Source organism: Podarcis raffonei, chromosome 1 (assembly GCF_027172205.1).
Source record: "Podarcis raffonei isolate rPodRaf1 chromosome 1, rPodRaf1.pri, whole genome shotgun sequence".
NCBI lineage: Eukaryota > Metazoa > Chordata > Lepidosauria > Squamata > Lacertidae > Podarcis > Podarcis raffonei.
Genome location: NC_070602.1, coordinates 11,719,507 through 11,746,736, shown reverse-complemented (window position 1 = coordinate 11,746,736; position 27,230 = coordinate 11,719,507). Strand labels below are relative to the sequence as shown.

General features: G+C 46.5%; 1 long non-coding RNA gene across 1 annotated transcript in view; it reads left to right on the top strand.

The window, feature by feature from the left end:
• Positions 1 to 23,821, top strand: part of LOC128423706 (uncharacterized) — a 28,208-nt gene extending 4,387 nt beyond the window's left edge. The window contains exon 2 of the long non-coding RNA XR_008332823.1: positions 23,295 to 23,821. This is a non-coding gene — a long non-coding RNA (uncharacterized LOC128423706). The remainder of the gene's footprint in view (positions 1 to 23,294) is intronic.
• Positions 23,822 to 27,230: the final 3,409 nt, after the last annotated feature.

Sequence of the window (27,230 nt, the reverse complement as noted above, 5' to 3'; positions counted from 1 at the left end):
TCTACTCTAACTGGTAAGGGTGGCAGAGCTGGTGCTGACTAAAATGACAGCTTAATCCCTTAACTCTTCTCCTGATCCAGCAGAATGATAAAATAAAACCAACTAAACCAAAAGAAAATAGAGCAAAAACAAGTGGACCTGTTCTAGGACATGCATTTAAAATCTAAAGAAAGGAGTCTAGATACATATTTTTAAGCTAAAGAACTCATGGGCTGTGGTTGCTTCACAGAAAGTTTTCAGACAGTGACCTAACAATGGCACCCAAAATACAGAAGCAGTCAATCAATCAATCAATTTATAGTGCATAGCCAAAGGCCTTTACAGTGTACAGCAGAGGGCAAGGCAAGGCTTTCCTCTGGAATCACACGACATACCCTATAAAAAGTTTACAGCATAACATTTTTAAAATAGAGAGCATTGACATATCCAGAACTGAGCTTCTTAGCTGTCAGAGCAAATTTGGCTAACAGGTGTGTGATCTGGAGATCTTTATCAGCTAGGACCTCTACTGTCACCTCCTGGTGGGGGGATCGGCCTGAGAGACAGTCAAGAACAGGTAATAAAAAAAAAATTCTCTGGGCATTGGGTATAAGGGGCAAAGCAACAGGTAAACAGAAGCAGCCAAAAGATAGCCCAGAGGTTGTCTTTGAGATCAGTTTACAGATATCTCGATTAAAACAGGATCTCAAAATAAAAATTAAAGATGACTTTTCTGAAGCAATAAAATGTTCGGAAGGAAAAGTGACAGAACTGACAGGAAATATACAAGGAGTAACTAAGACAGCTTCTGAAGCGTTTGATATGTGCACGAATTCTAAAAAAGACTTTTTTGGGGGGGCGGGAATGGAATGGACTGTCCTTTCAATAGATGCCTACCTCCAGGAGCTGGCAAACAGATATTGCAGACCAAATCTGAGGGCTTGACGAGTGGAAGGAGGTATGAAGAAACAAGGTTATGGTGATATTGCAGATGAGTTATCCAAATAATTCCCTGAACTTGGTCTCGCCACAGATAGAACTGAATGCACCCATAGTCTAAAGAAGGACTTAAAGCTTGCTTTAAAGTACGCTCTCTGTCTAACTCAACACTGGTATGGTAACTCCTTTTTGTAAAAGACGTTCCCCCTGTGAAACTATCCATCTGCTATTCAACGCCGACAAAAGATTTATTCTCCCCATAATTGCACAAATTTCCTTTCCCTTGAAGCAGTGTGGGTGAACCAGAGGGACGTCAATGGAAAGGTAAAAGAAATTCCCTTTTGCTCCCAAGTCTCGTATGGGGCGGGGAGCGCCACTGAAGACTGTCTCTTTCTTCCCATTTGTTCAAGTATGGCAGTGAACTATAGATATTTGCTGTTTTCCTTCTTGTTTAGGTTAGGTCAAGGTTAGGGTCTCCCAACCAGGCAGATTTCTCTTCTCCCTGTCCTGCAAAACAACACAAGGTGTTGGTGGGTCGCCCGCCCTTGCGGCTGGCTTAGGCATGGGGGGGGTAGTTAAAACACAGCTCGCTCTCGGATTTCAGTGGCACGTGAAGCAGGGCTTTACACCCCAGAGTTATCTGGGTTTTGTGCGGCCTTAACACAGGTCTGCGCAACCTGTGACTCACCAAGATGCATGAAACAGCCAGCCATATGTTGTGGCTTGCTTGGCAATCTCCTCTTTTGTTGCTGTTGTAAGAAGGTGACAGGAAAAGAAGTGTGTATTGTAATAATAATAATGATGGTGATGATGATGATGTAACCTGCCCATCTGGCTGGGTTGCCAACGTACGTAGTTCACCAACATACATGGCTGCTTTTGGCACGGAGGGTCACAGGTTCGCCTTAATAAGAGAAACACCCCCTGCTCCCAATATTGCAAAGTTTCACTCTTGCCTCTGTGTTCACTGTAATGAAAAATTGAGTGACTTCTCCTAACGGTGCTGGATTCCTGCCAGAGAGGGCTACCACAATCACCCACCCTGGCCAGCAAAGGGGTACCTGCGTCTCCGTCCACTACATGAGAAACAAAAATGCAACCGGTGAAACTTTTCCCAGCATGAAGGAGGGGGCCGTTGCCTGATAATCGTTTGTTAGAAGCCCCGGGGGCCAAATGCAGCCCCTCCACCCTCTCTCTGGGGCCCCTGGGACTCTTCCCAAGCCAGCCCCCCCCCCCAAAATTAGCAGACGCGATTAACTTAGGTCCATTCATTTCAGTGAGCCCACTTTGAGTAGGACCAGTCGTGACTACAACCCAGGGTGTGTGCAAGTGTGTGACATTTGCCGTGCTCGGACTGATTTGCATCCAGCTCCGCACACCTCTGGCAGGATGCGGCCCCCAGAAGGTTGGTGAGAATGGAATGCGGCCCCTGGGTTCCTCATTCCCACTTTGAGTAGGACCAGTCGTGACTACAACCCAGGGTGTGTGCAAGTGTGTGACATTTGCCGTGCTCGGACTGATTTGCATCCAGCTCCGCACACCTCTGGCAGGATGCGGCCCCCAGAAGGTTGATGAGAATGGAATGCGGCCCCTGGGTTCCTCATTCCCGGCCAGAAAGATTGTGACTGCTTCCCTCTCTCTCTCCACACAAGCTGCCACTGTGCAGTGCTGTGTTCAGCCAAAGCCAGAATGTCATCCTGCCGATTAGCAGTGTTTGTTTTAACTCCTGTTGGCTTTGGAGGCTGGCTGCTGGAGAGTGCTGCCACCGCCCTTTCTCTCAGCCCTGCTCCTGTGCCTGGCAGCTGTGGAAGGCAGTGAACACCCTCCTGGCTGCACCTGTGTGAGCGTGTGGAGCCAGTGAGTCAGTCCTCCTCCTCCTCTGCCTGCCCAGCCCAGCCCAGCCCATCTGCTCAGGCAGCAGCCCGGTGTTTACCTTGGACACAGGAATGTCCCTTGCAGCGCTTCTCCCTTCCGCTACTGCAGCTTTTCACCAGAGCTGCCTGAATCATTCGTTCCCTGTTCCTGCTTAAGGCACGCTTCCTTAAGGGGTAAAAACAACAACTGCCACCATTGCCCGTAGGACTTATTGTTTAACTCCAAAAGTCATACAGGGACAACCTTCGCAGAGATGGCAACCTCCTTTGGGTCGTACTCAGCGGACTCAACTATAACTAACCTAAAACTCTTGTTTTTAATGGGTCAGATTCAAGCACCAGAGGGTACCCGGTGGGTTTCATCCAATGTAAGCTAAAGGTAAAGGGACCCCTGACCATTAGGTCCAGTCGTGACCAACTCTGGGGTTGTGGCGCTCATCTCGCTTTATTGGCCAAGGGAGCTGGCGTACAGCTTCCGGGTCATGTGGCCAGCATAACTAAGCCGCTTCTGGCGAACCAGAGCAGCACACGGAAACACTGTTTACCTTCCCGCCGGAGCGGTACCTATTTATCTATTTGCACTTTGACATGCTTTCGAACTGCTAGGTGGGCAGGAGCAGGGACCGAGCAACGGGAGCTCACCCCATCGCAGGGATTCGAACCGCCAACCTTCTGATCGGCAAGTCCTAGGCTTTGTTTAACCCACAGCGCCACCTGCATTCCTCTGCATCCAATGTAGCACTGCGCAAATGTTCTGCCAGTGCAAGGGTTTCTGTTTGCATGACAGAGCCTTAAAAGATGGGACACATTAGTTGAATACCACACATTGAAATGAATAAAGGTAAAGGTAAAGAGACCCCGGACCATTAGGTCCTGTTGTGACTGACTCTAGGGTTGCGGCGCTCATCTCGCTTTATTGGCCGAGTGAGCCTGCGTACAGCTTCTGGGTCATGTGGCAAGCATGACTAAGCCGCTTCTGGCGAACCAAAGCAGCACACGGAAACACCGTTTACCTTCCCGCCGGAGCGGTACCTATTGATCTACTTGCACTTTGACGTGCTTTCAAACTGCTAGGTTGGCAGGAGCAGGGACCGAGCAACGGGAGCGTCGCGGGGATTCGAACAGCCGACCTTCCGATCGGCAAGTCCTAGGCTCTGTGGTTTAACCCACAGCGCCACCCGCGTCCCTATTGAAATGAATAGATATAACTAAATTAGACCCAGTCATTTCCTTAGTTCTGCTCTGAGTAGAACCTGGTTAGATGCCACCTTTTGCCTGCATGGCAGTCACTCAGATCGGAACCCCCCCTTTTTTTAACCTTGTGCTTACAATAAGGTTCCAAGCAACTAGCTGGAACGTAAGGACATAAGAAGAGCCAGGCTAATGTCCCATCTAGTCAACATTCTGTTCTCACATTAGCCACCCAGATGTCTGTGGAAAACCCTCAAGCAAGGCTGCCTGGGCACAAGAGCGTCTCCCCTCCTGCCATTTGCAACAGCTGCTATTCAGAAGGATTACTGCCTTCAGCCATGGAGGAAGAGCATAGCCATTGTAGTTAGTAGCCATTGATAGCTGTCTCCTACATCAGCCTGTCTAATTCTATTTTAAAGCTACCCAAGTTGGTGGCCATCAGTGCCAACTTCTTAATATCCTCAAAATGAGGATATTCCGCAGGGGGAAAGTGCTCTGGCTGTTGGAGGCCCAACAGCTGGCTGAAGCTGTTGGAAGTAGGAATCCAGTGGTATCTGCAGGGCCACAGTTGCAAGATAGGCAGAGCGAGCCTTGCCCCCCCAAGCAAGGTGGAGAGCTTAAAAGCTATTTTCACACAGGGTCTGCTTGAGTTATCAACTGTATTTGCTACTAGAAGGACTGATGATGCTTCGAGATGCGTAGATTGCAAATGTACTAACAATGAATGCAGTCCTTTGCATAACATGGGAGTAGGTCCTTTTGAGCTCAGTAGGGCTTTTGAGTAGACATGTACAAGATTGTATTTTAACAACTGTGGCCTGAATAGGCCCCACTGTACATTTTTGTTTAAATGCCTTCTGTGTAAAGTAATGCAACTTCTGATTGCAATTTGTTTTAAACGGTTTTTAATGTTGTATTTTACATTCTTGTGACCTGCCCTAGGTTTTCATAGTGAAGGGTGGATAATAAATAATATATAATGGAATGTAATATTAATAATAATAATAGTAGCAACAGTTTGCCACACAGGTTTAAGTTTATTTATATTGAGTGTCATGAGAAAAATCTCGTTGGTGCCCATATGCAGATTTAAACCTATAAAACCTGTTCAGCCGCAGAGAACAGTTGGTTTGCTTCGTTAAAATGTGGATGGGAACTAACACACAAACGTGTCATGCACTATTGGCATGGGATTTAATTTTTGGTGCTAGGCAATTTGATTAAAATTGTGTCCTTGATAGTCCATGGTGCCTCCTGTATCCTGCCATTGTGTTCATGTATAAAAGAATGAGGTCTGCCCTTTCCCATAAGAATATAGCCACATTCTTTTTTCAAGTAGGAGAGCTACTTTTTTCAAGAGGAGAGCTGTTGAGTGCAGGGAGTGTGTGTGTGTGTGTGTTTGAGGACCAGGACATTCGCAGGGAAACCAAAATGCTTGTTTACAAATCTATTGTACTACCAACCTTACTATATGCTTGTGAAACATGGACCACTTATAAACGCCATCTCCAACTTCTCAAAAGATTCCATCAACGGTGTCTCCGGAAAATCTTACACATCACTTGGGAAGACAGGCGAACTAATGCCAGTGTACTGGATGAAGCAAAGATCACCAGTGTTGAAGCAATGATTCTTCAACATCAACTTCGTTGGACTGGTCATGTTGTACAGATGCCTGATGATAGTCTTCCAAAGCAACTACTCTATTCCAAACTTTAAAATGGAAAGCGTAATGCTGGTGGTCAACAAAAGAGGTTTAAAGACTGTCTCAAGGCAAATCTTTTAAAATGTAGTATAAACACCAACAACTGGGAAACACTGGCCTGCGAGCGCTCCAGTTGGAGAACAGCCTTTACCAAAGGTGTCATGGACTTTGAAGACACTCAAACTCAGAACGCAAGGGAGAAACGTGCTAAGAGGAAAGCATGCTTGGCAAATCCACACCGTGATCAGCTCCTGCCTGGAAACCAATGTCCCCACTGTGGAAGGATGTGTGGGTCAGGAATTGACCTCCACAGTCACTTACGAACTCATTGTTATAACTGTGTTTATGGAAGACAATCTTACTCGGCTACGAAGTGTGTGTGTGTGTGTGTGTGTGACATGAACTTGAAACATTTTACAAATCTTTAAGTTGATAGTTATTGCTCTAGTGATTGGTTGTTAAAATGAAACTGAGTTCTTCTCTGCCCCCGCCCCCCAATCTGGGTTGTAGCCAATTTACTCAGAGTTGGCCTATTGGAATCAATGGACATGCCCAACTTTGGCTCATTGCTTTCAATGTGTCTACTCTGAGTAAAACTTAGTTGGCTGTAACCCATGGTCCATGTCAGCAAAATGAGAAAAAAGTGGCTTGAGACTGGGAGGTCCTGCACAGATTTCTCATTAAAGTGACCACCGATTTTAAACGCCACCCCCTAGCCAGCATAGCAACATTTGCCTGATACATTTTTAAAAATCACTGGAGTGCAGTAAACAAACCCTGATGTTAAGTGGTTAATTTATAAACTGAAATATCACTGTAATAAAAAACTCGCTTCCTTTGATCTTGCAGTTACAAAATAATTAAAGTATTAAATTGCACATTAGACCTCCAACCGCTGGCAGATGTGAAGCTTCTTGAGAGTGGGATGCGGGAATGACTGAAAGGCAAGTTGAAAGACAGTTTAGTTTTAATTACCCAGAAATTCAATTCCTTTCTTAATTTCAAAGATATCTTAAATGAAAAGGCAGTGCTATCTAACATCAAATTTGTTACATTAGATATAAGAGCTTGGAAAATTCCCCAGAACTCTCTTTCTACACACTTCTCACTGCTTGCAAATTATTGGAAAGAGTTGCAGTGAGGGACTTTAAAATTAACATGCATTGAGTTCCCATTTTAGAATAGGATAATTCATCCCCCGCCCCCAATGCCTTGAATTGTGCTTGGCCAATGGGCTATTCCCTTCAGCTCAGATGGGCAGATATTCTCTCTGAAGGATTAAAACAAAAATGGTATCTCTTAGTTTAAATGCAATGCAAACCATGTTCCTCAGTTTCCTTGGGAAGAATGGTCTGGGAGCTGCCATTTTAATTTCCCACAGTGCATCTAGTCTAGCATTACTCCAAGGCATTGTGGGGAATTTAAATGGCAGCCGACCACCACTAAATACCCCCCCCCCAGGACCCAGCTCTGCCTCAGAGACTTGGAGGCCTATCACAATCTGATGTCTATCAGAGCTGAGGAAGTGTTGGGCCCAAACTCTTGGCAAATCCCAGAGTTACTTAGATCAGGGGCAGTGAATTTGTGGTCCTCCAGATGTTGTTGGACTATAGCTCCTATCATCCCTGATCCCTGGCCGTGCTGGACAGGGCTGATGGGAGTTGGAGTTCAGCAACACCTGGAGGGCCACAGGTTGCCCATCCAGTGACTCTTCTATGAGCCTGCTCTGAAGGGTGTCCATCTGACTGGTCACTCGGCAGTAGCCTCCCTTGGCCAGAGCTAGATGAGTGTGTTGCACACACAGAAGGGCTGGTCAAGCTTTGGTTTGGGATCTGCCCATATGTCAAGCAATATTTGGGGGGTTGGTGGGGAGTAGCGCAGACCTCACCACCTTTGGCAGCTGGGTTAGAAAGACGGGGGAAAGCACTAAAGCATACAGAACCCAGTGTGCCCATGTGGGTGCAAGTTGTCGGCATGCAGAGGGTCGCAAGGCCAGCAAGCTAGCCCCAGCTGGGTCATCTCCTTCCAGCCGTCCCGCTGCGAAGACCCATCGGCCTCTGCTCCGACGTAAATCAGCGACCCAGGCTTCAAAACCAGGGCACACTATGTCAGAGTAAACTGCACACACAGAATAGGCATGAGGCTTGTGGAAGCATACTACAACTACGGATTTATTAATCATAAATCAGGACAAATCAGGCCTCTTTGTCTTCTTCTCCACAGAGAGACAGGGAAAAGCAAAAGCTATACACACAACGGAAGTTCCCAGCAAGCTGTGCTGGTATGTAAACAGACATGTGACATGCAACAGTTCCATGTCTGCAACTAAAGGTGGAATGGAATTTTCCAACAGCCCTTCCTGAGCCGTCAGATCAATCATTTAGTGAGTGAAGAGGGGGTGCAAAGCTCCTTCCTCAACTGATCAGCACGGGTGTGTGTGTGTGTGTGGGTGTGTGTGTGTGTCTGCCCTGCATGTGCATCATACTTGTGCATTATTTGATTGTTTGTCTACATAATAAAGGTAAAGGGACCCCTGACCATTAGGTCCAGTCGTGACCGACTCTGGGGTTGCAGCGCTCATCTCGCTTTATTGGCCGAGGGAGCCGGCGTACAGCCTCCGGGTCATGTGGCCAGCATAACTAAGCCGCTTCTGGCAAACCAGAGCAGCACACAGAAATGCTGTTTACCTTCCCGCCGGAGCGGTACCTATTTCTCTACTTGCACTTTGACATGCTTTCAAACTGCTAGGTTGGCAGGAGCAGGGACTGAGCAACGGGAGCTCACCCTGTCGCAGGGATTCGAACCGCCGACCTCCTGATCGGCAAGTCCTCTGTGGTTTAACCCACAGCGCCACCCGCGTCCCTTGTATACATAATGCTTCATGCTAAAATAGGTGTCTAAGCAGTTCACAGGTATAAAAGCCAATTTTGCCATCATGAAATATAAATACCTGCAATTAAAAAGGTGCAACCCTATGAAACGGGAGACTCAAGTTGAGAAATCAAGGGAAGGCCTGTGCAAACTTAAATTTGAGTGTCTGTGTGTGTTTGTCTTGGGCTTAAGTGTGTTGTGACCACACCTACTTTTGCCCATGCCCGATGCTAGCAAGGACTGGCCAAGAGTGGGCCGAAAAGATTGTCACTTCTGGTGTACAGCTGAATCTTTGCCTCAAGTCCTGCCAGAGGTGTAAGTCCTGGCAGAAGAAGTCTTCCATGTGCATCTCCACTATGCCACCAGCAGTTTAAAGCTGGTGTCCAAGATTTGCTGCATGTCGCCACCCCACCCCTTTCATTATTCCCTCCTCGGTACTATGGCATGTGCAACAATAGGCTGTAAATTTCTCCAAGAAGACCTAAACACTCCGTGCTGTAAACAGGAGACTCTTTAAGCGGGAAACAATAAGGGGTTTCTTGGAAAACACATACTATGTGCAGAAACACAGCCCTCCAGCTAACAGTAAACGCGTTTTTACGAGTCCCCATCGGGACCTCTGGAACTTGGGGTGTGTGTGTGTTGCTGCAGCAGTAACCGGAGCCCATGTGTGAAAGACAGAAAGATTCTCTAGGGAGGAGAGAAAGAGAATCCTGGGAAGAGAAAAGAACTGAGGGTAGCGTTGGAGAAAATTCTTATCTAGCTCATTCGCAAAGAAAGGAAAAGGCAGACTTCTTGGCTCGTGCATCAGGCGGGTAAATGGGGGGGGGGGGACAAAAACCACTAGTTACGTTACCACCTCTCCTCTGCCTTGGATTTTAGATTTTTTCCCAGCACTGTTTTTTCCTTTACCAAAATAGGAGAGGAAAAGTTCTGTGAACGGCATTAGAGGCCTTGTGGACAGAGGTCCCCATCTCTGTAGGGGAGCAACAGTAAGCATACTGCTTTTTGAAAAGAAAAAAGAAAAGAAAAAACCCTCCAGTGATGTTAGATAATGGGTGTTTAACCGCAGTCATCACTTGAGCAGCCAAGAGTGAAGTTTGCAGTCCAAGCGATGCTTTTTGCAATAACTACTGATCTCTTATGGGACGCGGGTGGCGCTGTGGGTAAAACCTCAGTGCCTAGGACTTGCTGATCGTAAGGTCGGCGGTTCGAATCCCCAAGGCGGGATGAGCTCCCGTCGTTCGGTCCCAGCTCCTGCCCACCTAGCAGTTCGAAAGCACCCCTAAGTGCAAGTAGATAAATAGGTACCGCTTTATAGCGGGAAGGTAAACGGCGTTTCCGTGTGCTGCACTGGTGCTGGCTCGCCAGAGCAGCTTTGTCACTCTGGCCACGTGACCCGGAAGTGTCTTTGGACGGCGCCGGCTCACGGCCTCTTGAGCGAGATGAGCACGCAACCCTAGAGTCGGACACGACTGGCCCGTACGGGCAGGGGTACCTTTACCTTTACTGATCTCTTAAGGTTGCTTCTGTCCGTGGAAGCTACCCCAATTCAGAGCAAAGTAGGCATCCAGCCATACTGTTAAAAGCACTCTCATGCCACTTTTAGCAGTCATAGCACCCCCCCAAAGAACCTGGGAACTGTAGTTTGATTAGTGTGCTGACAGTTGTTAGGAGGCCCCTCCCAGAGCTATATTTCCCAGCACCCTCAACATACTAAAGTTCCCAAGATCCCTTGGAGAAAGCCATGCCTGTTCTAAGTTGTGTAATGTGGGGAGTAGGGACGTGGGTGGCGCTGTGGGTTAAACCACAGAGCCTAGGACTTGCCGATCAGAAGGTCAGCGGTTCGAATCCCCGCAATGGGCTGAGCTCCCGTTGCTCAGTCCCTTCTCCTGCCAACCTAGCAGTTCGAAAGCACGTCAAAGTGCAAGTAGATAAATAGGTACCACTCCAGCGGGAAGGTAAACGGCGTTTCCGTGCGCTGCTCTGGTTCGCCAGAAGCGGCTTAGTCATGCTGGCCACATGACCCGGAAGCTGTACGCCGGCTCCCTCGGCCAATAAAGCGAGATGAGCGCCACAACCCCAGAGTCGGCCACGACTGGACCTAATGGTCAGGGGTCCCTTTACCTTTACCTAATGTGTGGGGGGGGTGGCCTGGTGAGGTTCCAAGGGCCTGATGTAAAGGGATGGAGGGCCACATTCAGTGCCACATGCCCCACTCACTCTATAACTAAAGCAATTATCCACTTCACTCTTTCCCTACGTTCCAATAAGCCTGTTCTTTAAGAAAATATGAGTGAGAATAAGCAAGATCCTGTTACCTACAATCTGACAGATGTTCCTTTTTTTTGTCCTTGAGGAAACAGAGGAAATGTGTGATTGCCTTATAGTTCTTCCTCTGCTCCTGAGTGACAAGGTTGCCTACTAGTCATGCCTTTCCTTTATTATTCTTTTGTTTGAGAAGGAGCTGCACCTGAGTGCAAATGGAGGCACTGGATTCCCATACAAAAGGAGTTTTCTTTTAATTTTAGCAACAGCATCACTCAAGCGGAAATCAATAGACAGGCTCCTCTTCCTCCAGCGGAGAGGAAGTGCTGACAAAAAGGGGGATATATTTAGATGTGAACTATGCAACTCGTAAAAAAAATCATCATCGCCATCTATGTCGTCCAGGGGATCTGATTATTATAGGCCATGACAGCTTGGGGTCTGGGTTTACCATGCTCTCCCCCAAAATGTGTGTTTGCGTGAGAATCGTTTGTGTGTCATTCCCCCACCCCCAAATTTGCATGTTTTTCTGCGATTTGCACCATTTCCCCGTGGAGTTTTCATTTGGGAATGCATTGGTAAGGAAGGACAGATGGACAGAGGAAACGCATGGGGAGGATGGAGGGGATTGGGAAATTAAAATACGCATGGGAAGGAAGGAGGGAAATAGCAAATAAGAAGTTCTGATAAGCTGCCATGTGCAAGGACAGGAAGTTGTGCTGGGTACAAAAGCATACAACCAAGGAAAGATTGTGACACACACCTCCCACTTCCAGATGCTTCGCTGCTGGAACAGGGGAGACTTAGTTTAATGACCGAGCCTATGCTTTGAATGAAGAATGTCCCACTTCCAATCTGTGGCAGATCCTGTGCTAAGGATCCGGGGCATGAAAACGGATTGGAGGACCACTGCTGATCAGAATGGACAGCACTGAGTCAAGCGACAGACCAGTGGCAGCCTGATTCATTTGAGAGCATCTTTGTATGTTCTTATTGTCTCTGCTTCATTCCTATTCAACTTGGATGGGCAACTCAAGTGCCTTAAGGAAAGGGCAGTAGCTCAGGGGTAGTGTGTCTTCTTTGAATGCAGGAGGTCATAGGTTCAAACCCAGGCATCTCCCTGTCTGAAACCCTGGAGATCTACGGTCATACCTTGGGTTGAAGTTGCTTCAGGTTGAGCGCTTTTGGGTTGCGCTCCACAGCGACCCGGAAATAACGGAGTGCGTTACTTCCGGGTTTTGCCACTCGCGCATGCGCAGACAGTCAAAAGCACGTCACGCCTGCACGGAAGCAGCAAATTTTGACCCGCGCAGACACAGGTTGTGTTTACTTCAGGGTGTGAACGGGGCTCCGGAACGGATCCCATTCGTATCCAGAGGTACCACTGTACAGTGGTACCTCAGGTTACAGACGCTTCAGGTTACATACACTTCAGGTTACAGACTCCGCTAACCCAGAAATATTACCTCGGGTTAAGAACTTTGCTTCAGGATGAAAACAGAAATCGTGCTCCAGCGGCGCGGCAGCAGTGGGAGGCCCCATTAGCTAAACTGGTGCTTCAGGTTAAGAACAGTTTCAGGTTAAGTACGGACCTCCGGAACGAATTAAGTACTTAATCTGAGGTACCATGGTACTGCAAAGCCAGTGCAGACAATACTGAACTAGGAAGATAGGTCAGACTCGGTATAAGGCACCTTCCTATCTTTGTAAGCGCCTTTTTTCTCATGTACTCCAGGGCTGGGGTACCTCTGACTTGGGGGCCAAATTCTGCCCTCAAGGCATATCTCTCTGGCCCTTGGTACTTGCCCCAGCCACACTCTCTATCCCGAGGGCCCCCCCATGCTTCATGCTCTCCTTGAGCATTTCTGCCCTTGAACTCCGCTAACTGTCCTGGATGGAGGTTAGAGACGAGTCTCTGAGCATATGCAGAAGCTAGCCTGCATCAGTTGCGCCACCCACTTTGCCTCTGGACTTGCATGTGGCCCTCAGAAGGTTCCCCAGAGTGGAAGGCGGCCCTCAGATAGTTAACAAGAAAAGAAGCCACCATGACCTCATCATTACCAGGTCTTGGGGGTGGAGGAAACAGCAGGGATTTCCCTCACCTGTATGTCCTACCTTTGACCTGCCAGGAGCAATTGGCTGCCTGCCGTGGGCCTGGACACAACCTGTGTTCTGGTATTGCAAGGCAAATCAGATGTCAAACTTGGAATGTGGAATGATGCAAGTGCCATGCCAAGGTTCGGCATTCTTTATCCAAATTAAGCAGCCAGCAACATACTAAAGTCACAAAAATGCACAGCCCCGGGATATTTTATTTTCCTTCTGGCTGTCAGAGGGTTTCCTGGCCATAGCGGGGAGGTGGGGGAGTTTGAAAAACAGCCGCAACCAGGCTGCCTTTTACGCGAGTTGTTCAGGAAATATGAAAAGGAAGCACAGTTTGAAAAGCTGGCACGGAAAGAGCAGCCGTCTCAGTTGCACGATTCCCTCAACTTCCATGGAATAATGGCAGAGTTAGAAGGAAGGCAACCAAAAACCCATCTAATCCTACCTAGGTTGCTCACTGGGGCAAGGCTGTTTGAACTTATTAAACCAATCCTGACCCAGCTGTCAAAGTGCTGGTTTTGTCCTATAAGGCCTTAAAAGGATCAGGACCACCACTCCCCATTTGAACCTACTTGGATCATGAGATCATCATATGAGGCCCTTCTTCTTCACGTGCCTCTTCCACGAGAGGTCCAGGAGGTGGCAACACAAGAATGGGATTTTCTGCTGTGGCTCCCCATCTAAGGAATGCTCTCCACAGGGAAGTTCAGCTGGCACCTTCATTATACACCTTTAGGTGCCAGGTGGAAACATTCATCTTCAACCAAGCCTTTCACTGATTAACATCTGATACCTTTTTAAATAGGGACGTGGGTGGCGCTGTGGTCTAAACCACTGAGCCTAGGGCTTGCCGATTGGAAGGTCGGTGGTTCGCATCTCCGCAACGGGGTGAGCTCCCACTACTTGGTCCCAGCTTCTGCCAACCTAGCAGTTCGAAAGCACGTCAAAGTGCAAGTAGATAAATAGGTACCGCTCTGGCGGGAAGGTGAACGGCGTTTCCATACACTGCTCTGGTTTGCCAGAAGCAGCTTAGTCATGCTGGCCACATGACCCGGAAGCTGTACGCCGGCTCCCTCGGCCAGTAAAGCGAGATGAGCGTCGCAAACCCAGAGTCGTTTGCGACTGGACTTAACTGTCAGGGGTCCTTTACCTTTACCTCTTTTCCTTTTAAAATGTGTTTGGGGGTGTTATTGGTTTGTTTTTCTTCTTGTTTCTATTACGTATTTTGTGGTGTGTTTTTTTCAATTTTTGGATCAACGACAGTATACAAATTTATTAAATAATAATAATAATAATAATAATACCCTGTTCCCCAATAAACCAGGTTACCACCATATAACACAAGGATGGGGAGCAGGAGGAAGTCCAGATGTTGTTGGACAACTCCCATCAGCCCCTGCCGGCACAGCCAATGGTCAAGGATGATGGGAACTGTAGTGCAGCAACATCTGCAGGGCCACAGATGTCCCCCACCCCTGATATAATGGTATCTTCCCAATGTAAAATATACCAGGATCAGAAGTACTCCCTTGGAGGTGTTTAAGCAGCGGTTGGATGGCCATCTGTCATGGATGCTTTAGCTGAGATTCCTGCATTGCAGGGGGTTGGACTGGATGATCCTTGGGGTCCCATCCAGCTCTAAGAGTCTATGATAAGGTGATTCAAAGGAAGGAAGTCTGTCTCTTTGGATACAGTTATTCATGTGGAAATGGCAATGCAAAGCCATTTATTCCATTGCTTTTCCTACCAAATTCCTAACAACCCTCTTATCTTTGTGGCTCATTGTTATCTGAAGTAGCAAAATGTCCGCCCACCGGTGATAATGTTTGTAAACCCCAGCTTGGGCCAGTTTATAGAGTTTGGACATTTTCAAGTATGCAAATAAGGGAGAGGTGGTGGTGGTGTTGAGGCTACTGACCTCAGGGTGGCTCAGGACAGCTTTTTCCGTACTGCAACTCCTAGGGGCATGTAGAATTTATGGGGCTATCTCCTGAGGTCACAGGTCTTGCAAACTTGGCCTGCTTGCCACCTTCCCTTCCCTTCCTGTAAGCGTTCTTGACAGGAGCAGTCTTGCCTGAGTTCCATGTTCCAGAGGAAAATTCTCGTGCAGCGTTTGCAAACATCTCAAAACATCGCTGTAGAGATGGGTCTTGCTTTTTGACCGCGTATTTTCGTTATTACCGCTAGCCTTTGTGTCGGGAAGGGAATGTGATGCAAAGGAGTTTATTATCGTCTGCACATTGGGAGGGAATCACTTAAAACTTTTGAATTAAAAAAGAAGAGAAAGGCTTATTTTTTTGCATCATGGCGAAAGGCAGCTGATGGATGTCGCGCTCAGGAACTTTGCTTATCTCATGTTGCTCCAGCATCCAAGCCCCTTCCCCGAAACAAACAGGGGCCTACCTAAATTGTCCGCGTGCCAGCTTTAGGTGCAAATTTGGGTGAGAAAATGCTGTCTGTACCAGTGAGGATGGAGTCAAGGCTTGGCAGTCGGTTTTGAGAATGGCATATCTCGGCTTTTCAGTCTGCTCCAAATGCCTTCCTGTCACCAAGCGCCATTACGTATGGGCAGGAAATTACACATTTATGAGTGATTTACTTCTAAACAAACACGGCTACCCAAACAATAAGTTATTGAATTGGGCTGTTAGCTTTTTAAAGTATCCCAGTGAAAGATCATAACAGCTGTCTCGGCTGATAACTACTGTTTGGGATAAGAATATTGTTGACTGAGTTATTAGCCAATTGTTTTCGTGAAAGTCGAGCTGCATCTTTTTAGGTTTGGGGGGGGAATAAAATAGGTGGGGGGAAATCACATATCAATTTTCTTTAAAACAATGTATTTCTCTGAGCCCCCATAATCATGACTTTTTTGGATGAGGGCTTGACCGCGAAAGAGCTGTTGCAGAGGCCAAATCCAGATTCTTCTTTCGAAATTTGAATTCATTGAATGTTTGGGGGTGGAAAGGCAAAGAAAGAGGGAGTGTGAGAGGCAAAAAAGAAAAAGAAAAAAATGAAATTATAATGTATTATTTATTTATTTCATTTATGAATCACTCCCTTGAAAGCACCTCAAAGCAATTCCACAGTACAGTTGTACCATGGAAGCCAAAAACGTAAAGGTAAAGGACCCCTGACAGTTAAGTCCAGTCACAAATGACTCTGGGGTTGCGGTGCTCATCTCGCTTTACTGGCCGAGGGAACTGATGTTTGTCCGCTGACAGTTTTTCCGGGTCATGTGGCCGGCATGACTAAGCCGCTTCTGGCGAAACTAGAGCAGCGCACGGAAACACCGTTTACCTTTCCGCCAGAGCGGTGCCTATTTGTCTACTTGCAGTTTGACGTGCTTTTGAAATGCTATGTGGGCAGGAACTGGGACCGAGAAACGGGAGCTCACCCTGTCTCAGGGATTCGAACCGCTGACCTTCTGATAGGCAAGCCCTAGGCTCTGTGTTTTAGACCACAGTGCCACCCACATCCCAGAACGCCTTGCTAGTCAAACGTTTTGGCTCCCAAACGATCGAAACCCGGAAGTGAGTGTTCCAGTTTTCAAACGGTTTTCGGAAGCTGAACATCTAGCGCAGCTTCTGCAGCTTCTGATTGGCTGCAGGAAGGTCCTTGGATGTCGAACTTTTTGGAAGTCGAACCGACTTCCGGAACGGATTCCGTTTGGCTTCTAAGGCACGACTGTACATAATTTGGAGGCTACAGTGTCACATTTTACCATCCTCTCACTTCCCTCCTTAAAGTGATACAACAACGCGGTTCCATGATATTAAAATGGAGATACTTTAGGGGCAAAATCTTGTGGGAATGAAGCTCACCTTCCATGGAACCTCCATAGGATTTTGCCATTGTTGCCTTTTCCTGCGCTCTTTTAATGTGATTTCCCTGAGCCCTTGGACTGGCTCAGAGAAATTATTTGAGCTATCAAAAGAAAAGAAAGAAAAATAATCTCCACCAGAAAAGCTCAGCTAATTTCCAAATCAATCTGAGACAAGCTTCAGAGAGATCACACATTTTTCAATTACCGTACTTTTCAGTATATAACACCCCCCCTATTTTGGGGGACTCAAAATTTAGAAAATTGGGGGGGGGGGCAAGATTTGTTGAGCTTTCTGCGGGGAGGAGGCAGAGTTGTTGAGCTTATATTAGGGGGAAATGCCAAAAATCGCTCACCCGCCAGACCAACATTGACTCTCACCACCAATAACAATCTTCAACTCGCGGCAGCAGCCAATCCCACGGCCCCAATGTGCACTACCCATGTATAAGACGACCCCTAATTTTGGACATGATTTCTGATTAAACTAACATAGTCTTATACACAGAAAAATACGGTATTTTCACACATGTCCAGTTCGATACAGGAACATAAGAGCCTTGTTGAATCAGGCCCCTCTGGTCCACGCACTTGTTTTCACAGTGGCGAAAAGGAAGATCTTCTTCATCATGATTTACTATTTGTCTAGACTGTGCCTTACTCATCTGGTATGGTTTACAGGAGGAAGGAAAAGAACAAGGTGACAGGATTTTTCTTTTTTCTTTTTAATGGCATCGGTTCATTATTATTTCTCTTTAAAATACATCATGGTCAGGATATTTCCGGTGATACTTTTACAGCTTTGGATGATTCATCTGGACCTTTTCTTGGGGTATTTCCACCTCTTCTTCTGTTTAAGTAATAAAGCACACAACAGCAAGCAAACAGCTCTACTTCTCCATAATACATATATGTTGTGTGAAGTATATTGGTATTATTTTCAGCTCTCCTACCCCACTAAAGAGGACACGGGTGGCGCTGTGGGTTAAACCACAGAGCCTAGGACTTGCCGATCAAAAGATTGGCGCTTCGAATCCCCGCGATGGGGTGAGCTCCCGTTGCTCGGTCCCTGCTCCTGCCAACCTAGCAGTTCGAAAGCACATCAAAGTGCAAGTAGATAAATAGGTACTGCTCCGGCAGGAAGGTAAACGGCGTTTCTGTGCGCTTCTCTGGTTCTCCAGAAGAGGCTTAGTCATGCTGGCCACATGACCCAGAAGCTATATGCTGACTCCCTCGGCCAATAAAGCAAGATGAGCGCCGCAACCCCAGAGTCGGCCACGACTGGACCGAATGGTCAGGGGTCCCTTTCCCTTACCCCACTAAAATGGGAAAGGAGGCGGTGGACCTCAAAAACGTGCTGTGAAATGGTTTGTTAGAAACGTGTATGTTTATGTTGTAGCCTGATGTACTTTAAGTATATCTGCTCATATTCTTGGGCACAAGTTGCGTTGACTGGAGTATAGTAGGTGTCGAAAATGTTGTGCTTCTCCTTCGCTAATTAAATAACCTATGGCCTTTTGAAACAGAAGAGGGTTGGTTTGTTTGTTACTCTGTTGTATATTTTTGTGCTTTTGTGTTGTACTGTAAACCACCCTATGATCTTCAGATGAAGGGTTGTATAGAAATTTAAGAAATTAAATAAATAAATAAATAACTTCCGAATCAGGAGAAGCTGTGAAACCTCTGGATGCGTTGGTGAACTGGATCATAAAAATCATAGAGTTGGAAGGACCCTAAAGGGTCTAGTCCAGCAGTTCTCAACCTGTGGGTCTCCAGATGTTGGACTACAACTCCCATCATCCCTGAGCTCTGGCCTTGCCAGCTAGGGGTGATGGGAGTTGTAGTTCAACAGCATCTGGGGACCCACAGGTTGAGAAAGGCTGGTCTAGTCCATGGGTAGGCAAACTAAGGCCTGGGGGCCGGATCCGGCCCAATCACCTTCTAAATCCAGCCCGCAGACGGTCTGGGAATCGGTGTGTTTTTACCTGAGTAGAATGTTTCCTTTTATTTAAAATGCATCTCTGGGTTATTTGTGGGGCATAGGAATTCATTCATTTCTCCCCCCACAAAATATAGTCCGGCCCCCCACAAGGTCTGAGGGACAGTGGACTGGCCCCCTGCTGAAAAAGTTTGCTGACCCCTGGTCTAGTCCAACTCCCTGCGATGCAGGTTTCACAGCTAAAGAATTCATGTCAGATGGCCATCCATACTCTGCTTGAAAACCTCCAAGGAAGGAGAGTCCGCCACCTGCCGAAGGAGTCCATTTCGCTGTTGAACAGCTATTACCATCAGGAAGTTCTTCCCTATGTTTAGGAGGAATCTACTTCCTTGTAATTTGAATCCATCAGTTTGGATTCTACCCTCTGAAGCAGCAGAAAACAAGCTTTCTCCATCTTCCATGTGGCAGCCCTTCGTAAAATTTCTCACTCCTTCCTGGGTTGTGCAATTTTGACTAACACAATATGGCACATAGCCCTGAACTTTGCTGTTCACTGGAATTTTTTAATTCTGAGCCTGGAGGCACGGACTTTTGGTTTCTTCGTTTGTTTGCATAGTTTCTGTACCCTAAGCACATATACTTCATAAATAAGAAATGATGAAATAAAAAAATGAAAAGAAACAAAGCTCTAAAATGCTTAATAGTTCCGAGTTAATAGCTTTGTCCAAGTAGATTTGGCAAGCATTTAATGAAAGTCATGGTATTTAAAAGCTAAGCTATTAGCAGCTTTTTTTTAAATGACTGCTTTGATCTAGTATATGGGATATTCTTCTCCAAAAACACATTTATGCCAGGTAGAAAATATTTCAAACACACTTAACTCCATCTGCAAATTTCACTCATTTTTATTTTATTTAACAAAATTTAGATACTGCTCAAGAACCACCACACCAACATGTTTCCATCAAGCCCTACTTCACCTAAGGGTGTCAATATCACACCAAGATCTAAGAATGCATTTAAGAGACCTTCATCCGTTAAGAACTCCCAACTAGTTAACTGCTTGCTCAACAGAGCCTGAGTCATCCCTGAATTCAGGTAAAATCTCTGAATAATACATGCAATTGGATCTCAAAGGCTTTGTTTTCTGAGTTATGCCATTTCCCCCTTTTTGGATGTCGACTTTTTTTTTTGTAATAGGAAACCTTGACTTTTATGAAGTCCCTTTATTACACGGAAGCCAAGAAACCTGTCTTTGGTTTTCATCCTTCTAGACAAGGTCATTTTTCAAAAGGTTTTAAGAGTTGATCATAAGAATAATGTGGGTCACAGCAACCTGACCTGTGGCAAACAACTTCTACCACAGGAAGAAAAACCTTTTTGAATAACAAGAGTTATTTTATACTTGATTCTTTCTTTCTTTCTTTCTTTCTTTCTTTCTTTCTTTCCTTCCTTCCTTCCTTCCTTCCTTCCTTCCTTCCTTCCTTCCTTTTTTCTTTTTTTCAGACTGTTACTATTACAGAAGCAGTTGGGGCTCAGCAACCAGGGAAGGGAGCCCATCCCCATTTAGGAGAAGGAGGATAACTCTTATCCTAAACCTCCGCTGCCTTGCGGGAAATCTTCAGGAGAATAAAAGGCTAAGGCATAAAACCTACACAGATCTGCAGTGGAGTCCCTAAGATAGTGGGATGGCACCTTGAACTCCTCTTTCCGGTAACTCCTGCAGCCAAACTGGTGTCAAACATCTTGCCCTGCTTTCCTTTGGACCACATCAGTGAAGCCAAGAGGGGTCTTGTGTATGGAGCCCAGGACCTCCATACACACTGCCTGTCCTTGTGCCCCAGGGAGCTCACTTTGTTAATAAAACAGCCATTCGACTTCATCCCTGGAGGTGTCTCTTGAGACAGAGGGATGTCAACAACAACAAAAGATCCTAATAAGGATGGGGGGGACCTTAGACCCAGGTGTGGCCCTCCAAGCTTCTCTAGCTGGTCCTTGGGACTTTTTCCAGGCCACCCCGCTTTCCCCAACCATACCCTCTACTGGCCCTGGTTCACCCACTTTTGCCTCTGTCCTCACCCAGCTTTTAAAGTATCTACAGTGGTACCTCGGGATGTGAATGGGATCCATTCCGGAGCCCCGTTCACATCCTGAACACAACGTAAGCCACGACGGTGCATCTGCGCGGGTCGTGTTTTGCCGCTTCCGCGCCTGTGCGTGACGTCATTTTGATCGTCTGCGCATGCGCGAACGGCGAAACCCGGTAATAACGCACTCCGTTACTTCCGGGTTGCCGCGGAGCGCAACTCGAACGCACTCAACCCAAAGCACATTCAACCCGAGATATGACTGTATATGAATATGTCCTTCATTTCCCATGCAGAAATTTCCAGCTGTTTTTGGACTACAACTCCCATCATCCATAGCTAGCAAAACCAGCGGTCAGGGGTGATGGGAATTGTAGCTGGAGACCTAAGTTTGGGAAACCCTAGACTAGATGGTTCTCTATGACCTGATCCAGCACGTTCTTCTTCAGTTCATACGCTATTTTTATTATTTCAGCAGGCATTTGAAGGAAGCCTTCTGTTTTTATGATTGGTTTTAATTGACTTTATCAGCTGCGATTTTCCTTTTCCTTTTTTTGCAAACTTTATGCATACCCTTTAGATACTTCAGCATGTAAATAAATAAATAACAAGAAAAGGTCTTGTTTCCTGACTGCGGCAGGAGGCGTGACGCTGCTGGCCATTAGGCCTGGAGTTAGCAGGGAGGTCATTCTCGAAACACGGCCACATCCTTGCCAAACGCAGGTGACTCTGGCTGCAGCAATAAAGCAATGTTTTCTTAAAGTCGTTTGCTGACCCAGGCACGCCGGGGTCCGTGAACAAACCGGCGCTTGCTACCCGAAGGCCTTGCTCGCAGTCAGCGCCAGACAAGGCAGTCGCTACGGCATCAGCCCATTTGAATTGGAAATAAGGTGTTGTTAGCAACTCTTTGCATGGGGTGGCCCTCAAATCAAGCACCGTAACTGGCGGGTGACAACAGCGGCAACGCGGAATGGAACAGGCAGTTGTTCCTTTGCGAGGGCTGCATCTTTTCCACTGCCCGTTAATCCAATCAATAATTAACCTGCCTCTTAGCAGGGCTTGTTATCATAGCAATTCAAGTAGAAAGGGAGAAAAAAGTGCCATCAACCTGACTAATTTCTTAGAGAAAGCCTTTCGGGCACAGCAAGTAGGCTTGCAGCTTGCAGGCTGACATGCCATACAGGCCTCTTGAGGCTTGTCTACATGAACAGCAACGACAGCGATCTGCATGACTAAGCGGGCCTGCCGTTGGCCGTTTATTCATGAATCAGTATGGGAAACTCGGGTCACATCTCAGAAGGAGAGGTCGTGGACTCTCCTTCGTTTGAGGTACTAAAGCAGAGGTTGGATGGCCATCTGCCATGGATGCCTTAGCTGAGATTCCTGCATTGCAGGGGGCTGGACTGGATGGCCCTTGGGGTCCCTTCTAGCTTTGCAATTCTGTGATCCACACCATACATTTACAACATTCTTATAGCACTTTTAGAGGGATGCAGGTGGCGCTGTGGGTTAACCCACAGAGCCTAGGACTTGCCGATCAGAAGGTCGGCGGTTTGAATCCTCGCGAGCTCCTGTTGCTCGGTCCCTGCTCCTGCCCACCTAGCAGTTCGAAAGCACGTCAAGTGCAAGTAGATAAATAGGTACTGCTCCGGCGGGAAGGTAAACGGCGTTTCCGTGTGCTGCTCTGGTTTGGCAGAAGCGGCTTAGTCATACTGGCCAAATGACCCAGAAGCTGTACGCCAGCTCCCTCGGCCAATAAAGCGAGATGAGCGCCGCAACCCCAGAGTCAGTCACGACTGGACCTAATGGTCAGGGGTCCCTTTACCTTTATAGCACTTTTAACAGTCCTGGTTTCCCCTAAAAGAATCCCGGAAGCCGTAGTTTGTTGAGGGTGCTGAGAATTGTATTCTACAATTTTACTCCCAACAACTCTTATTACCCATAACAAACTAAAGTCCCAAATGCTGCAATCTTTCTTCACGGGACCCTAGGACCCACATACCTAAGGGACGCCTCTCCTGGTATGCCCCGCGGAGGACCTTAAGGTCCACAAATGACAGCACTTTGGAGGTCCCACATCGCAAGGTGGTTAGACTGGTCTCAACTAGGGCCAGGGCCTTTTCAGTACTGGCTCCGACTTGGTGGAATGCTCTGTCACAAGAGACTAGGGCCCTGCGGGACTTGACATCTTTCTGCAGGGCCTGCAAGACAGAGCTGTTCCGCCTGGCCTTTGGTTTGGACTCAGTCTGACCCTTACGTTTCCCTCCCCTTATGGTTTTGATCTATGGGCTACTTTTAAAATGAGGCTGCATTTTAAATTGCATTTTTAACCTGTATTTTAAATTGATTTTTTCCCCTATTATGTTTTTACTGTAATTTTACTAGTGTTAGCTGCCCTGAGCCCGGCTCTGACCGGGGAGGGCGGGGTATAAATAAATTTATTATTATTATTATTATTATTATTATTATTATTATTATTATTATTATTATTAAGTCTCTCCACCCCTTTCTCCAGCTCTACAATATCCTGAGGCGCCCAGAACGATGTTATGTCGTGCTGTAGCATCCAAGCAGCTCTGCTGCTACTTGTTGCTGATGTTGCTCCCACTGGACCACGTGACTTCTTGAAAATCTCTGGATATTAATCCCCTCCCCTCTTTTGTGGCCTGGGAATGTGATCTGAAAACCACGGAGGTCCTTTTTTTTTTTGGTCTGGGTGTTATTTTGTTTTCTTGCGATATTATGCCTCTCTTTGTCCAAAGTGTACCTTTCTCAGGATCTCCGTCTCAACTCCGGTTTGATATTTCAACATGAAACACTTGAGAAGAAAAGGCAGGTGTTTGGTTATGACCTGTGGGAACATGGAACCGGCTCATTGTTTGGTCACCAAGGTGATACCCCACTTTAGTCAAGTGTCTCAAGATCTGCAAGTAGGCCTTCTCGGCATTTTCACCATAACTAGCATTTTTTTTAAAAAAAACACCACCACCACATACACACACGTTCTGAACAATAAACTACATTTTATTTTTGATCTACCAGTAGATCTCTGACCAGTTTGCAGTGGTTTTCCGACTCCCAGTTGTTAAAAGAATCGGAAGTAATATTGCAAATTTAAAAAGGAAACCTCTTTCACCGGCTGGCCGGCCTTGTGAAATCCTGACAACTGGTAATGGAGAGACAGTGAAGGAATAATCATAGCTGTTGTGGCAATTAGCCACTGGAAACCTTGTCTTCCATGAATTTGTCTAATCCTCTTTTAAAACCACTCAAGTTGGGTGCCATGACTGCCTCCTGTGGCAATGAGTTCCATAGTTTATATTGCATATCCAGCTAAGTCACCCTCAGAATGAAACCAAAGGACAGGCCACTTAAGTCTGATTATTTTGACGGGTCTCCTTCTGAAGATGACTAGCGCTTGATGCAATTGTTAAGAGGGGAGGGAATCTAAAAATAAAAGAAAAATAACAATAATTGTCAGCCTACATTCTATACTTTATTAGCAACCTGGCAGTTAAATTAGATTCACAATCTTCCTTAAGATACGTGCACAATATTGCCTCTGTAAAATATTCTGGGTGGATCCGGCTGTAACTGATGCCCTCAGCTGAGCATGTCAGTTAAGGACAACATCAGAAGCAACATTTTGAGGGGGGGGGGGGACAACACACCTCAGTATTTATTTTTAACGTGCTGTCAGAACTATTGTCTGAGGAAACATATAGCCATCTGATGAAGGCCTCTGCCTTTAACCAAAAGCAACTAACAAATGCATAAGCGTTCAAGGAAATGCTTTTACTCTTTTAGGTAAGGGCAGTAAGCATAGATTTTGCAGGGCTGGGGAGGAGATCTTAGGAATTTGTGTCTGCTCCGCAGTAGCGCCAGAGCAAAGTCTGACATAATGCGCATTCCCCATATGTGAGGGCCAGACTACATATCATATACATTGACATGGAATGGCTACTTATTCTAGAGAAAAGGCTGTTTCTTCATGATAGAAGATGCTTGGGGAGAGGGTTGTTTTCAGCAGAGCAGCGAAAGGGGTGCTTATCTCTGACCCTGCCCGTTGCTCTTCCAGACCCTCCAAGTTCCCCTATTTTCCAGGGAATGTCCTGGATTTACAGAAGCCGTCCCGGCTTGTGATTTGATCCCAGAATGTCCCATTTTTCCTTAGGACACCCCTATTTTCACTGGAGAAATGTTGGAGGGTTCAGAATTATGCGACCCCCCCCCCAGGTGAGTCATGTAACCCTTGCCTTGCTTTCTCCCTGAAAAAAAAAGTGCTTTTTTTCCAGGGCGAAAGCACATTCCAAATGGCTGTCATGATTTCCCATGAAAAGACTTGATATCCTTTTTTTTCTGGGGCACTTGGCAGGTACTTGGCAGGTATGCAATTGAATTTCTCCTCCATCCCACACTGATGCCTGTGGTGGATGCATTATTATTATTATTATTATTATTATTATTATTATTATTATTATTAACTCAGAATCCTGCCTGTTTCCCTAGCTCAATTTAAATCTGCAATGCCCCAGAGAAGTCCTGTGTTGCAGCAGTATGGAAACCTTTGAGGGTCGAGTTGAAATAGCCAGTTATGAGCTTCCCCCTCTCTCAGCTGTGGTGAAGTTTGCTCATATTTGCTAATTGCAAAGAGATAATATGGCTTTCTTGTTACAAAAGCTTTGCTTTCAGTTATGTGATACGTTACGCATGCTGTATTTATTGTTTGCTTCAGTTAATAGGTTTATGTAGATTGTAAACGTTTCAAATGATTTGTATAACCGTGTGGATTTAATCTGAGCTAACTTTAACAGCCAAAGCTGTGATCTGAACTTCGTTTCCTTGGATAAAGTCTCCAGTGGCCTCAGTGGGACTTCACTTCCCAGTAACTGACCTTACAAGTGGAGCTAGAGGCAAGAGGTTTGAGGCACTCTAACTCGGAAGAGGGCAAAGCCCAACAACAGTGTATTGTGCAAACCATTTCATCTGCATTGCCCATTCTGTAGTGACCTCTGCTGGGTAACAGCTGAAGCTGTAATATCCTGTGCACTGCGACATTCAGCAGATCTCGGCGGCTTTTCATATCTTCTCTAATCAAGCTGTGTTTGATTGCTGATCATCAGGAATGCACTTGAGATGTTCAGAGGAATTCTGGGAGTCACACCTACCTGTGGAGCATTTGTGTGTGCATGCAGAAGCACAGGTGTGCTCGCATTCGTTGCTAAAGAGAAATTTGGACTCTGCGGGTTAAGGCTGCAGTCCTACGCACACTTGCTGGCGAGTAAGCACCACCAGCACAATGGAACCTCCTTCTGAGTAAGTGTTACTTCCAAACTAGTATGGCAGGGTGGGGAAGCAGTGGTCCTTGAGATGTTGCTGGACTACATCTCCTATCAGCGACGCGGGTGGCGCTGTGGGTTAAACCACAGAGCCTAGGACTTGCCGATCAGAAGGTCGGCGGTTTGAATCCCCGCTACGGGGTGAGCTCCCGTTGCTCGGTCCCTGCTCCTGCCAACCTAGCAGTTCGAAAGCACGTCAAAGTGCAAGTAGATAAATAGGTACCACTCCAGCGGGAAGGTAAACGGCATTTCCATGCGCTGCTCTGGTTCGCCAGAAGCAGCTTAGTCATGCTGGCCACATGACCCGGAAGCTGTATGCTGGCTTTCTCGGCTAATAAAGTGAGATGAGCTCCGCAACCCCAGGGTCGGCCACAACTGGACCTAATGGTCATGGGTCCCTTTATCTTTACCTTTACATCTCCTATCATCCTCAACCACTGGCCATGGTGACAGCAGCGGCTGGTTGGAGTCACAAGCATGTAGTTAAACTATGGAACTCACTCCCACAGGATGGCTTATCAACTTGGGTGGCTTTAAAGAGGATTAGACAAATGCTTGGAGGACTAGGCTACCAATGGTTACTAGCCACGATGGCTATGTTTGCCATATTAATTGTCGTCCACCCGGTTTGGAGAGATCCTTTTGGAGCTCCTCACAACCCCCTTTTGTTTTTACCACCCTGAACAATCTGGAACTGCCCATCTGTTCCTGTTACAGATCCATAACATGACTGTCCTTATAGCTCATGATTGCTAAACTTACTCAGAAGTTTTTGGGAATGGAAGGCTATTTTTAAAAAAATATGTATGTATTCTTCTTCTTATTTAATTTATATACAATTTCTGTGCCAAAATGGCTTCTAAGTATGCCATGCCAACTGGATCAGCTTAACTACAGTGGTACCTCGGGTTACATACGCTTCAGGTTACAGACTCCGCTAACCCAGAAATAGTGCTTCAGGTTAAGAACTTTGCTTCAGGATGAGAACAGAAATCGTGCTCCAGCGGTGCGGCGGCAGCGGGAGGCCCCATTAGCTAAAGTGATGCTTCAGGTTAAGAACAGTTTCAGGTTAAGAACGGACCTCTGGAACGAATTAAGTACTTAATTCATAT